Consider the following 14,105-nt stretch of genomic DNA (forward strand, 5'->3'; position numbering starts at 1 on the left):
TTTATTAATAATTAATGATGGTTCTCATCCTCATTACTTTAATGATGCGTTGTGATTAATTCAGCTATAACATTTATAATTTTAATGACATCAGCAGATATTATGAAACTAAGCAATTATGGTTTTGAAATTTTTATTTAATTTCATATTTAATTACAGATTTGGAATTTTTATTTGATTTCATAAATTAATTTCAGTTCCTCCTTTGACATAGCAACAGTATTTGCTGATAATTGAATTATAATTGCTCTTATAATCTAATGAAAACAACATTAAAGATTTTTAACCCTTAAACTGTCATTATTGTTCTGAAGTTTTAATTTCTTCTGCAATATAGTAAGGTTTGGGCAACCCTGTATTGATTAATTTAATTTAGCAGTTTTACTCTTAGCAGTTTTTTTTTTATTTAATTAATTAATTGTTAATCAGGAAATACCTTTTCCGATTTGAAATTTGAATTTAGTTGTGGGTCTACCTGCTAGGCCTTCTTTTCCCTCTCTCAGTTATTTAATTTTTATATAAAATTTTCATAGGTTTGCCCATTTGGCAAATTTTTGGCAAATTTCATAGGTTTGCCTGTTAGTGGCAAATTTGGATTTTCTTCAATACTCAGGTTAGTTAGTGTTATCCCTGCTAACACATTAAACCCAACCTCTAGGTGTATCGACTCAACAGCGCCACCACCCTGTCATCTTTCCTAAACAATGGAAGCAAAAATTCTCTTCTTCTCTCCCTCAGCTGTCCTCTTCTGATTTGACTACTGTTGCCATTTTTGGGTTGTACCTGTGAGAATCATAAAAGCAGAGAACTTTAGAAACATTTAATCAAAATTTTTGTGAAACTTGAACACTTCATTTCAAAATTGTCTGACTCTCACCCTACCTTCCCTTCTCACCCTGGGATCCTACCCAGCCAAGGCTAACGTAGGTCAACAAGAGAACCAATAGGTGTCCGCCAAATATTGAACACGCAGCTAGAAACGCTCTGATTTATGTTTGGTTGTCAATCCTCCTACCAGCTGAGAAACCAATACTGTCATTGCTATTGTTTCTTCCGCACGGAGGAATTTTAATATACCAGGATATTTAGAAATCCCCATTTCAAAAGCCCTGTGTAGAAGCATCCTTCTAAATCAAACAAATTATTATTATTTTTTTGTTTTATTGTCTTCATTCTGTAACCAGAAAAGGGCATTTTGTGTTGTCTTCCCTCTAATCTTACCATTGGCTCTTATCTTTCTTTACAAAAAAAAAGAAACCCCTTTCTTTGAAAGGCAAAGTGGAAACTGCCAAATAGTATTTTGTTCCTTGCTCTGTTTTTTTTCTCTTCTTTTCTCCCTCTGTTCTCTAGCTTTTCTACCTATGTGTTTTTATTTATTTTCCCCACAGAAACTACAAATTAGAAGCACACCCACCAGAGATTCACAGTTGCTGAGAACTACGCTCACCTGCCCATGACACACTCAACATCAACCAACACTTGACATTGCACCTTTACACCTCTGTTTGTCCTTGTTTTGTTTTCTCCTCTTCAAGGTCTGTGTCAGTCTAGGTTCTAGATCTCCCTCAAAGCGGCAAAATGTGTCTCGCACAACAGACCCTGTTGACCACTGGGAGGACCTCAAGACTTGGCTAAGTGTCACAACAGACAGCCTCCTACCTAAGGCTGCAGAAACACCGAAACATCAGATGCAGGACTAGCTGGATAACAACATAACAAGCCTCATGAGACAAGACCCAAGTCAAAGCTACAGTCACAAAGAACTAGCCAAGATCACTGGCTCCTTAAGCCACACACTTATCGCCACCCTCAAACTGAGTGACAGGCACGCCGCCCATCTCCAGCAGGAGCTAACACGTGCACAACGACGCATCACGCAGCTAGAACTGGAGGCTCAGGAACAACGGGAAGAGCCCGATGAAGTGGAACAAGGCACAGAGATCACCAGGTTAAAAGAGACACTAGTAGCTACTACAAAAAAAATGGAACAAGTCAAGGAAGACTACGCTGATCTCTCGAACAAGCTACAGTATGCGGAACAGCTCCTGGAAAAGGCCAAGGCTGACTTCAGAGACAAGAACGGAGAAAAGCCCTTAAAACTCACCTGGATGAGTCAAGAAAGGAGATCAGCCACCTAACACGACAACTGGACTACATCAAAGAGGAGTCAGTCAGCTTCCGAGAGGAACTCAGACATGCCTACGAGCTGCGTTCTGAACCTCCAAGGACACAACGGGCACCAGTCTCACCCCTGCCAAGCAGGCCCGGGTCCCCAGTTCCTGGACTGACAAGTGATATAAAGGGGGAGGGGGCAGTGCCAAAACACTCTCCAGCTCCCTCTGAAGAACTTTATGTAACGACAAAGCTGAAAGAAATGGCTCCAGCCAGCCACAGATCATTAAGTGGCTTGGACCTCAAGGACCTCGACAAACTCGCCAGGAACATTGGCAAGTTTACTCTAAAGGGGCCAGGCAGTCAGGAGATCAAAGGATATCTGCAAGATGTCGACTTTCATCTGGAAATGAGACCCAGTGTCACCGTCAAAGATAGACTTTATTTAATCCGAGCAACATCCAGCTCAGAGGTTCACGGTTTCCTGGACCGATAGCCGACCCACATAAAGACTGATTACCACCTGCTCAGAGAAGCCCTCATCAAAGAGTTTGCTGACCCTGAGTCAGAACAAGGACTAGTGGCTGCCCTGGAGATGAAACAAGGTCATCAGGAGCCTTCCCAATAGTTCTACAGCGACTCAGACAAGCCTACTTCGGGATTCGCAATGAACAGAATATGGAGGAAGATGTAAATTTTAAAACCCTCTTCCTGAGGAATCTTCACCCCGGGGTAAGCCACCATCTTGGCGTCCTTGCATGTCCACACACAATGAGTGCTCAACAACTGCGAGACTTGGCACACAAGGCCTACGCTAAACTGAAGATGACTTCAGAAAAGAGCAGCAAAACCACGGCAGTTCTCGACTTCAACTCCCAGAGTAAGGGGCTGGCCCTAGAGGGCACCCAACGTCAAGATCATGCCAAGCCAACACCCAAAGAGTGGAATGCATCCTCTTCCAACAGAAAACGGGACTCCCACACCGGTACACAACCTAAACAAAGGAACAACCGCTGGGGTGGACCGCATGGGCGACAATGCTCATCTGGATATCACTGGGAGAACTCATGGGACCAAACAAGACCTCATGAGAGACATAGGGAAAGATCGTGGAACCAGCCAAGCTCATTTGGAAACTCAAGAGGAAAAAACTCATGGGAATTCAACGGAAACTCCAAGGGAAAACGACAAACACACCCTGGAGCAACCAGCCCAAGGAATCGATGAAAAAACTCACAAAGATTCCTAGCTGACCGAGCTCAACCTGAATCCACACAAGAACAAAAGACTTCACTGTGCTTTGACTCCCAAGAGCTGATGAAGATGATGATGAAAGAGTTCTTCCAACGAAAGGAGGAAGACTGAAAGTGGGAAAAGAAAGAGAAACCAGATACAGCCTGACTAGCAGCCGGACGAGAAGACAGCGACCACCTGACCCAGCAAACCACAGAGAACAGCACTCCTTCACCTCACTCTCAGAGAACCGTAACTACCCTAACTTCAGATGGACAAGAAATCCTACCTGAAAACCCAGCCACAGAGTTAGTCCCTAACTCAACACCTGATGCTCCAGATCATAGCAGAGTTCAACAAACACCTGCTGACGAAACCTCTCAAGTCCCTGAAAGTGCTGTCTTGGTCGTCTGCCACTCCTCCGAAGAGCACCCGATCAGTCCTGACATCTTACCTGTTTCCTCCCAAACTCCAGTCCCTCAACTCTGAGGCGACCTCATTGCGAAAGGTATAGCAAGAAAGTTTTACCTCTCCATCATCATCGAATGCCACATCAAAGTCAAAGCCCTTCTCGACACGGGAGCCGACATCACTCTAATGTCGTCAGAACTCCTTGAAGAAGTCCAAGAAAGAACAAAGAGGTCTAATAGCATCCTCAAACTTCAAAGGTGTGAACTGAACCTCCAAGCATATTCCCACACGGGCCTAAAACTAAAACATGTGGCCCCAATTAACCTAACTGTGGGACCAATGAATCTCGTCCACCCAGTGTACGTTTCACCACTTAACACCTATCCACTCCTCATTGGGAAAGACCTGCTTAATCGCTTTGAACCTTTGATAGACTTCAAGCACCTGAAGATCTGACCTCAAGTCCGCAAGCCTCTGCCCTTCCAGTCGGTAAACCCCAACGAGTCACAGTGTCAAGCCACGGACACCGCCCCACATTCACTGACTGACGATGCAAGGTCAAAGCCAAGAGCAAGCTCAACTCCGAGTAGCAAGAACCAAGACCCTTTCCTCTGCTCATTGCAAGCATCTGACTCAGACTCAGGTTCCCTTCAAATCATGACTGCCATAAACGTCCAAGTCACACCAGTGTCTGATGCAGCACTAGCCCTGTGGTCTGCAAACTCAGCCATCAGCCTAAAGCTCTTCAAAACATTAAAGCTGAGACATCAGAGCCTACCACACGTCTCAAAGCACAGCCGCTTCCCTCTCAGTCCATGGTAAACAACCATGGCTTCCTCAAAGATTGTCTGCGCTGTAGACCTACGCTGGAACAACAGACTCTTGAGTCACTACTTCCTCGTTGTCCCCAACCTACCTCATGACATCTACATAGGAGCAGACATCATGGTTCGTCTTAACCCCTGCATTGACACCGTGAACGATGTCATATGGGCTCCCCCATCACACCAACTGACCACTTCAGTCAATCTCAAGAACCTTCGATCTGGCCAAACAATCCCAGATGCGTGCACAATGATCAGTGAGCAAGAGGTCACAATACCTGCCTACAGCAGTACAACATGTGACCTGGCCAAACTCTCAACAGTAAGCTAGGTTTCTTCCAACCTTCCAGGACCTGCCTAAGACTAGGACTGACCTTGGAAGCCACAAGCTGTGTATGTGTTGATCAACAACTGTACGGCCAATGACATCAACATTCCCAAAGCCAGTCACCTGGGATGGCTCATCAATGAAGCATTCCATGACTTTGAGCTAACAGTACCTTTCATTGGCCCCATACCAGCCGAACTAATGTTGGATGAATGCGATGACACAGTAACATTCACAAAGCCCCATGAAGTCATTGCCATCACTTGTGTTCTGCCAGTGTCCAAAGAAAGCGTCTGTCGATCAGAACTAACAGACGACATTCACCTCGCTGTCTACGCTCAACACAGTCTGCGACAGAATCACCTGCACAGGTGATCACTGAGGCCCAGAGTACCTCAAATGATTCAACAGAGGAACCCTACACCGGGTTCAATGCACAAGTCCAATAAAAATCCTGAGTGAGGCGGATGCCCTCCACAGCGAAATGGATCGCCAAGGACTTCGAGAGGTTCTATGCAAATACAAGGACTCCTTCGCAAAGGATTCCCTGGATTGTGGCTTGACTGATATCCACATGGTGCGCATCCCAACACATCCAAATGCACCACCCACATTTGTGCGGCAGTACAAAATTCCGATAGCGTCATACGAATCGGTCCAGGAGATCATTGACTCCATGTTGGAAAAGGGGGTCATCCGGCCTTGTAACAGCACCTACTCTGCCCCAATATGGCCAGTCCTAAAGCCCAACGGCAAATGGCGGCCCAACATAGACTATCGCAAGTTGAACCAACAAGTTCCCTTATCGCGATGGCCCATGACTCAGTTGGACCAAGAAATTCCCAAAATTAAAGGCTCAACGATCCTGTCTACACTGGACGTTGCTTCCGGATTTTGGACAATCCCCGTCCACCCTGATGACCAACACAAACTGGCATTCACTTTTGGCAATCGACAGTACACCTTCACACGGTGCCCTTTCGGCTATGCCAACTCACCAGCAGAATTTAACATCTTCCTAAACAAAGCATGCCCTGATCCCAGAGCCAGAGGTAACCTTGTTTACGTGGATGATGTCCTTATGAAAAGCTCAAATGTGACAGACCACCTCAAAGAAATTGACCTGAACCCGTCCTGAACCAGCTGACAACAGCAGGAGCGAAAATTGCCCTACACAAAGGACAGTGGTGTAAAACTACATTACATTTACATTTATTCATTTAGCAGACGCTTTTATCCAAAGCGACTTACAGATGAGGACAGTGGAAGCAATCAAAAACAACAAAAAGAGCAATGATATATAAGTGCTATAACAAGTCTCAGTTAGGTTAACACAGTACACCTAGCATGGGATTTTAAATAATATAATATAAAGAAAACAGATAGAATAAAAAAAGAATAGAGCAAGCTAGTGTTAGAGGTCTTTACACATAAACACACACATACAATTGCATAATTAATGAAAAGAAAATAGAATATAAAAAGATTAGAAAGGTAGTTAGATTTTTTTTAAAGAATAGAATTAGAATAGTGAGTGTTAAAGTTAGAGGGTCAAATAAAGATGGAAGAGATGTGTTTTAAGCCGATTCTTGAAGATGGCTAAGGACTCAGCTGTCCGGATTGAGTTTGGGAGGTCATTCCACCAGGAGGGAACATTTAATTTAAAAGTCCGTAAAAGTGACTTTGTGCTTCCTTGGGATGGCACAATCAAGGCGACGTTCACTTGCAGAACGCAAGCTTCTAGAGGGCACATAAGTCTGAAGTAACAAATTTAGGTAAATGGGTGCAGAGCCAGTGGTAGTTTTGTAGGCAAACATCAATGCCTTGAATTTTATACGAGCAGCTATTGGAAGCCAGTGCAAATTGATAAACAGAGGTGTGACATGTATTCTTTTTGGCTCATTAAAAATTAATCTTGCTGCCGCGTTCTGAATTAATTGTAAAGGTTTGATAGAAACTAAGGTAAATTCTGAAAAAGGATGAACCCTTTGCTTGGTTGGAAGCTCAGGACACAGCTATGAGCAAGCTCAAAGAACGCCTATGCTCTGCACCATGCCTGGCCTACCTCCACCCAGAAAAGGAATTCTATCTGGAATCTGGATTCTCCAATCATTGCCTCAGTGCAGGCCTCTACCAGCTCCATGACAAAGACAAACGAGTGGTCGCTTATGCCAGCAAAACATTGCTTCCTCCAGAATGCAAATACTCAGACTGTGAAAAAGCGTTGCTTTCCACTGTATGGGCCATTCAGCATTTCTCCAACTACATTGGAGTGCAAAAGGTCATCATAGAAACGTGTCACCAGCCAGTGACCTTCCTTAACAGCCAACAAATCAGGGATGGCGTGGTAACCAACGCACGCATAGCTACATGGCTAATGATGCTCCAAGGACGGGACGTCGAGGCAAGATAAGCACAAAACCACAATTCATCTCTGGGCAATGGGCTAGCAGCCTGCCAAAACTGTTCAACGGACATGCCGCACAATTCAGTGGAACCGAAAGAACTGTCACAACCACAACTGATAAACTACAGATACTTTGAGGAGAATGTGTGTGAAGATATGCCCACAGCATATGTCGATGGCTGTTCTTACAGTCAACAGGGCAACTTGTAGGCTGGAGCCTTGCCCACCACAACAATTCAAACTGGGCCCTCAATCATCACAATATGCAGAAATAGCAGTCATCCTCATCACACTACAACTTGCTGCATCCCACAACATCAAAGAACTCCTCATCTGTACCGACTCCAACTATGCCCGTCTAAGCTTCACATGCCATCTATCTGAATGGATTCAAGACAACTAACAACAAGCCAGTCAAACATCAGGAACTCTTCCAAGCATGCGATATCACTGTCACTCACCATGACATGATCGTTTATTGGAAAAAGGTCCGAGGTCACGTCAACCAGGACAAGACAAAGATCTCAATGACCAAACTGATGCCCTCGCCAAAGCAGGTGCATTACATGGAGAGTCCTGGACATTTTCTGCCGTCCCACCCACCCCATCAGTGGCGGCCATAACCCGCCACCAGCACGCCACTGGCACGCAAACCCCCACCTCCTCCCACATTGAACTTTCACCTCAATTCACCGCTGATGATCTCCTCACCCTCCAAGCATCGGATCCAATCCTACAAACTATTGCCACTCACATTTCTGACCCATTAACTCATCCCATTTCCTCCTCCGACCTATTCAATTCATCCGATCTCCGCCAACTTCACTCAATCAAGCACATGCTGCATCTCAAAGACGGCGTTCTAACATATGTCCCTGAGCCCCTAACTTCGCCAAAGCTTGTAGTTCCTCAGGGCCAAAGGGGGATAATGCTGACAAATGCCCACGATGCACCATGCGCTGGACACCATGGTGCCAAGGCCACCTACGAAATGCTCAAGCAAGTGGCGTACTGGCCTAGCATGCAGCAAGACGTGGCGGAATATGTTAAAGGATGCCACCGAGCACCACTACAACGGAAGTGAATGACCTACCCATGGTCAGATCTCCAAATAGATTGGGTAGGACCCCTACCACGGTCAACACGAGGTAACAAATACTTCCTCACTGTGGTTTGCGAATTCACAATGTGGGTAGAGTGTCTCCCAGCTCCTAACGACACAGCAGAAACAACAGCCTGCCTGTTAATGAACCACGTCTTCTCAAGATTTGGACTGCCTTTAAGAGTCAACTCTGACCGAGGAACCCACTTCACCGCCAAAGTTATGCAGGAAGTATGGAAACTCCTGGGCATACAGGCCAGGCTTCATATAAGCCATCACCCATTTCCTCAGGTCAGGTTGAACGAGTCAACAGGACGGTGGCAAGCATGTTGAAGAAGTATGTGTCCGCCAATCAAAAGGATTGGGATGTCAAGCTTCCTCTTATACTGATGGCCATCAGGGCCACCCCTCACCGGTCTACCCGAGTACCCCCCGTTCGAAATGATGGCGGGACGGCAAAAGCGTGGAAAGTTCGAAAAGCCTACTATGACCAAAAGGCCTCTCACCAGGAACTCTGTGTCGTAGACCGAGTGTGGTACTACAGCTTTGACCAACCAAGGCAGAATGCTCCCCATCGCCTGTCAAAGAAATTCCTTCCTCACTGGACAGGACCCCACGAGATTGTGGACAAGCTCTCACCTGTTAACTATTGGATCAAAATCAGACAAGGGCGCAGTGAGCCAGTCCTTCGATGGGTCCATCAAAACCAGATAAAGAAGCATCAGGGCTCCAACCGACAGGAAAAGGGGGAGATCAAACCAACTGACATAGACTTACAATCTATACCCCCTATACAACATGCTCTATACCCCCTAGTTATAACTATACTTTTAGGATACATATAGTTTTGTTTTACAAAAACCTACACACACTCCTCCACAGCACTGCTAGAACCAACTCCTAGTGGAGAGGAGTCGCTCCACACATGTGACATGTGTTTACATTCTTAACCTCAGACCTTAACCTCCTTGTGTCCCTCTTGGGTTTATTTTTTTAAAATTTCTTCCCTTACTATAACTTACTTTCCTTTCCTTTCCAGTCCCCTTCAGGAACTCCCTTAGATGATCCAGGTCCCGATAACAGGATTGACTTCTTTCACCAACGTTTTTTTTTTCTTCTCTCCTTTTACTAAATCATTTTGAAAAGCTGTCCACATCCAAATTAAGGCAATCCAAACCAAAATTGTCAGAAAACGATGGCTAGTCAACACCTCAGTGTGTACAGCTACCGTCATCTACGATCAATTATCTCACCTAACCTAAACTTTATCGATTAATGTCCCTAAGGGCTCGATCCTCCATATCATTGATCTAGCATTGTATCACCTCAACGACGTTGAGTATTAGGCTGAACTCGAATCTCAATGTTCTTCAAACCGCATTCCTTTGTCCTTGATCCATAATTGGAAGAAAGGATCAGGGAGGAAGGAACACAACTGATTGATTTGACTCCTGCGGATACAGCCTTAGAAGCTATAGCTTTCAGCCCACTGGTGAGCCAGTCGTTCAGTCTTGGTCTGTTGCTGACACAGCGCTTCGCATCTCCACTATCGTAGGATGTATTGTGACCTTGATACTAGCCTTTCTCCTGCACAAGCATGTGAACGCCGTACAAGAGTCTCAGTAAATGCACGTCTGGCGTCCTGAGAATTCTATTTTTTTTCTGACGTGTTAAAACTGACCAGGAAACCGTATTGAAGAACCCAACCAACCTGATTGAGATTACGCCCATTCCGCTTCATTGAACCACTGACAGTTAGATCGATTGAAAACCCAATTATAACTTATCCTAAACAATGCACCCCTATGTCACTTGAAGTGTTCTTAACCCATCTATCCCAAGTTACCCAAGTCCAGCACCAGAATTCAGCAAGTCATGGAGATGTTGTTTGTGTCTTGTGTGTGTGTGTGCCTGTTCTCTCTGTCTCTTGTTCTAGTGCCCGTCGATGTTCGCACCAGTAACATCACCGCGCAAAAGGGGGACTGTAGGACCTCAGCGAACAGCCACGCCAATAACTGCAGAATCGGCTACTTCTGCCAAAGGAATTATAAAAGCCTACTTCCTCCCATCTGCGATCTGAATACAGTTAATGATTAGCTGAGGAAAAACAATGCTCAAGATTGTCTGGACCCCTTTCCTGTCAAGGAAAGAAATAGCTAATTTCTTTGCGACATTAAGTGAAGTGATAATGTGTTCATACAACAGAGAAAAGGTCTGTTGCGAAATGCCCCCGCTCATGAGGAAACTAATGGGACATCGACATCCTGAGTCCCTAAAAAGGAGCTGATTTAATTAACTCTTTTTACAAGATACAAGGACCCTGTGTATCACAGCATCACATGATCCCAACGTATGGAAACACCACAGGAATCATTAATAATTAGTGGACCTCAACACAAAGAACCAATACAAGGATCATCCCATGACTCTGCTTCCTGCTTGCTTGAAAATCTTTCTACGAACTGAACTTTTCAACAAACTATCTCAAAAGGACAACCATTAAGAAATCTGAAGGTTTAACTATATTCACAAATAATGTTTTATGTCTTTATATATGTTTGATGTGCTCAAGGTAATCGGTGCAACTTTAACCAATGTTTTATATATGGTTTTTATAACTTTAACAGATAGTGCTATTAAATGTGTGTAAGATATGGAAAGTTTAGTATTGAATGAAAGCTCACGTTATTTATTTTTTCAATACAGAATGAAATTTCCAGATTCTGTATTGTGTGCCTATTATGACACTTTATAAGTTATTAACCCAAAGATTCATCCCACATGACAATGCCACATGATGTTTAATCGAGAAACAGTAAGGGACCAAATCTGCTTCTATAAAACCCCAATGCTTGAACTAGTCTCCAGTCTAGTCTCTAGTCTAGTCTTCAAGCGCGTCGTCTCTTGTCAAGGATTGTGTAGTGTATCGTGAATATTTTTAAGAATATTTCATCAAGCACTGTGAGTAATGGCTTCTCCTGCTATTGTTATTTGCACCTCTTGCCACATGTACAGTTTATCTATCTCTGTCGCAGATGAGGTATTCACATGTGATAAATGCAGGGAAATAGTTAGGCTGACAGAGAAGATTTCAGAATTAGAGACACGCATCCAAACTTTAATTGAGGACAGTAAGAATGTTAGGGCTCTAGATACGGATTTGGATGCGTCTAGCTCAGGGATTCCTGTACATTGTTCGGTTCCGGCAACAGAGCCCCTGCAGCAGGGATACTGGGTGACAGTGAGGCAGCGTAGTCGTGGGTCAAAACACCGCTCTTCTGTTCCGATCAAAACATTAAACAGGTTCTCCCCACTCAGTGATGCACCCACTGAGAAACCTAATGAAGGTGCTCTAGTTATTGGTGATTCTATTGTACGGAACGTGAATATAGAGACACCAGCCACCATAGTCAAATGTTTACCGGGAGCCAGAGCGCCTGACATCTTGGCAAATTTAAAAGTGCTGGCTAATGCTAAACGTAAATACAGTAAGATTGTTATTCATGCTGGCGCTAATGATGTTTGACTTCGCCAGTCGGAGATCACTAAAAATAACATTAAAGAGGTGTGTGAACTTGCAAGCATGATGTCAGACACTGTAATATGCTCTGGTCCCCCCCCTGCTTACCGTGGTGACGAGATGCATAGCAGATTGTCATCAATCAATGGCTGGATGTCTAAGTGGTGCCCACAGAATAACATAGGTTTCATAGACAATTGGACAAGCTTTTGGGGCAGACCTGACCTGTTGAAAAGAGATGGTCTTCATCCCTCCTGGGGTGGCACCACTCTTCTCTCTAGAAATAGGGCAAATAGTCTTAGTGTTTATACTTGACTAACTGGGGCCCAGGTCAGGAAGCAGACAGACTGGCTAAACCGACCGTCTGCTAGCTGCCTCACGTCACAGAGGTCAGCTAATTTTCAGCACATATAGACTCTTTCACCTAGATGTCACACTATAGAGACTGTGTCTGTTCCCCGAACTAGAAAATACAAAAAACGTCCAAACCAAGTTAAGATTAACTAAAGATTAACTAATTGAGGTTCAACAAATAAAAAACAGATGCAATATGGATAAACAAATGATAAAGCTTGGCTTATTGAATATCAGGTCCCTTTCTACGAAAACTCTTTTTGTAAATAATATGATCACTGATCATAAAATAGATGTGCTCTGTTTGACAGAAACCTGGCTAAAACCTGATGATTACATTATTTTAAATGAGTCCACCCCCCAAAATTACTGTTATAAACATGAGCCGCATCTAAAAGGCAAAGGGGGAGGTGTTGCTTCAATTTATAACAAAGTTTTCAGGATTTCTCAGAGGGCAGGCTTCAAGTATAACTCGTTTGAAGTAATGGTGCTTCATATAACATTATCCAGAGAACCAAATGTTAATGATAAATCCCCTGTTATGTTTGTACTGGCTACTGTATACAGGCAACCATGGCACCATACAGACTTTATTAAAGAGTTTGGTGATTTTACATCCGAGTTAGTTCTGGCTGCAGATAAAGTTTTAAAAGTTGCTGATTTTAATCCATGTTGATAATGAAAAAGATGCATTGGGATCAGCATTTATAGACATTCTGAACTCTATTGGGGTTAGACAACATGTTTCAGGACCTACTCATTGTCGAAATCATACTCTAGATTTAATACTGTCACATGGAATTGATGTTGATAATGTTGAAATTATGCAGCCAAGTGATGATATCTCAGATCATTATTTAGTTTTGTGCAAACTTCATATAGCCAAAATCGTAAATTCTACTTCTTGTTACAAGTATGGAAGAACCATCACTTCTACCACAAAAGACTGCTTTTTAAGTTATCTTCCTGATGTATCCAAATTCCTTAGCATATCCAAAACCTCAGAACAACTTGATGATGTAACAGAAACTATGGACTCTCTCTTTTCTAGCACTTTAAATACAGTTGCTCCTTTACGCTTAAGGAAGGTTAAGGAAAACAGTTTGACACCATGGTATAATGAGCATACTCGCACCCTAAAGAGAGCAGCCCGAAAAATGGAGCGCAGCTGCAGGAAAACAAAACTTGAGGTATTTCGTATTGCTTGGCGGGAAAGTAACCTATCCTACAGAAAGTATTAAAAACTGCTAGATCTGATTACTTTTCTTCTCTTTTAGAAGAAAACAAACATAACCCCAGGTATTTATTCAATACAGTGGCTAAATTAACGAAAAATAAAGCCTCAACAAGTGTTGACATTTCCCAACACCACAGCAGTAATGACTTTATGAACTACTTTACTTCTAAAATCGATACTATTAGAGATAAAATTGCAACCATTCAGCCATCAGCTACAGTATCGCATCAGACAGTGCATTATAGACCCCCTGAGGAACAGTTCCACTCATTCTCTACTATAGGAGAGGAAGAATTGTATAAACTTGTTAAATCATCTAAACCAAAAACATGTATGTTAGACCCTATACCATCTAAGCTCCTAAAAGAGGTGCTTCCAGAAGTCATAGATCCTCTTCTGACTATTATTAATTCCTCATTGTCATTAGGATATGTCCCCAAAACCTTCAAACTGGCTGTTATTAAAACTCTCATCAAAAAAACACAACTTTACCCCAAAGAACTAGTTAATTATAGACCTATCTCGAATCTCCCTTTTCTGTCCAAGATACTAGAAAAGGTGGTCTCCTCACAATTAT

General features: G+C 43.4%; 1 pseudogene; it reads left to right on the top strand.

The window, feature by feature from the left end:
• The first annotated feature begins 1,478 nt into the window (after nt 1-1,478).
• LOC132098232 (uncharacterized) lies at nt 1,479-2,608 on the top strand (annotated as a pseudogene).
• Nucleotides 2,609-14,105: the final 11,497 nt, after the last annotated feature.

The sequence above is a fragment of the Carassius carassius genome, chromosome 21, assembly GCF_963082965.1.
Source record: "Carassius carassius chromosome 21, fCarCar2.1, whole genome shotgun sequence".
NCBI lineage: Eukaryota > Metazoa > Chordata > Actinopteri > Cypriniformes > Cyprinidae > Carassius > Carassius carassius.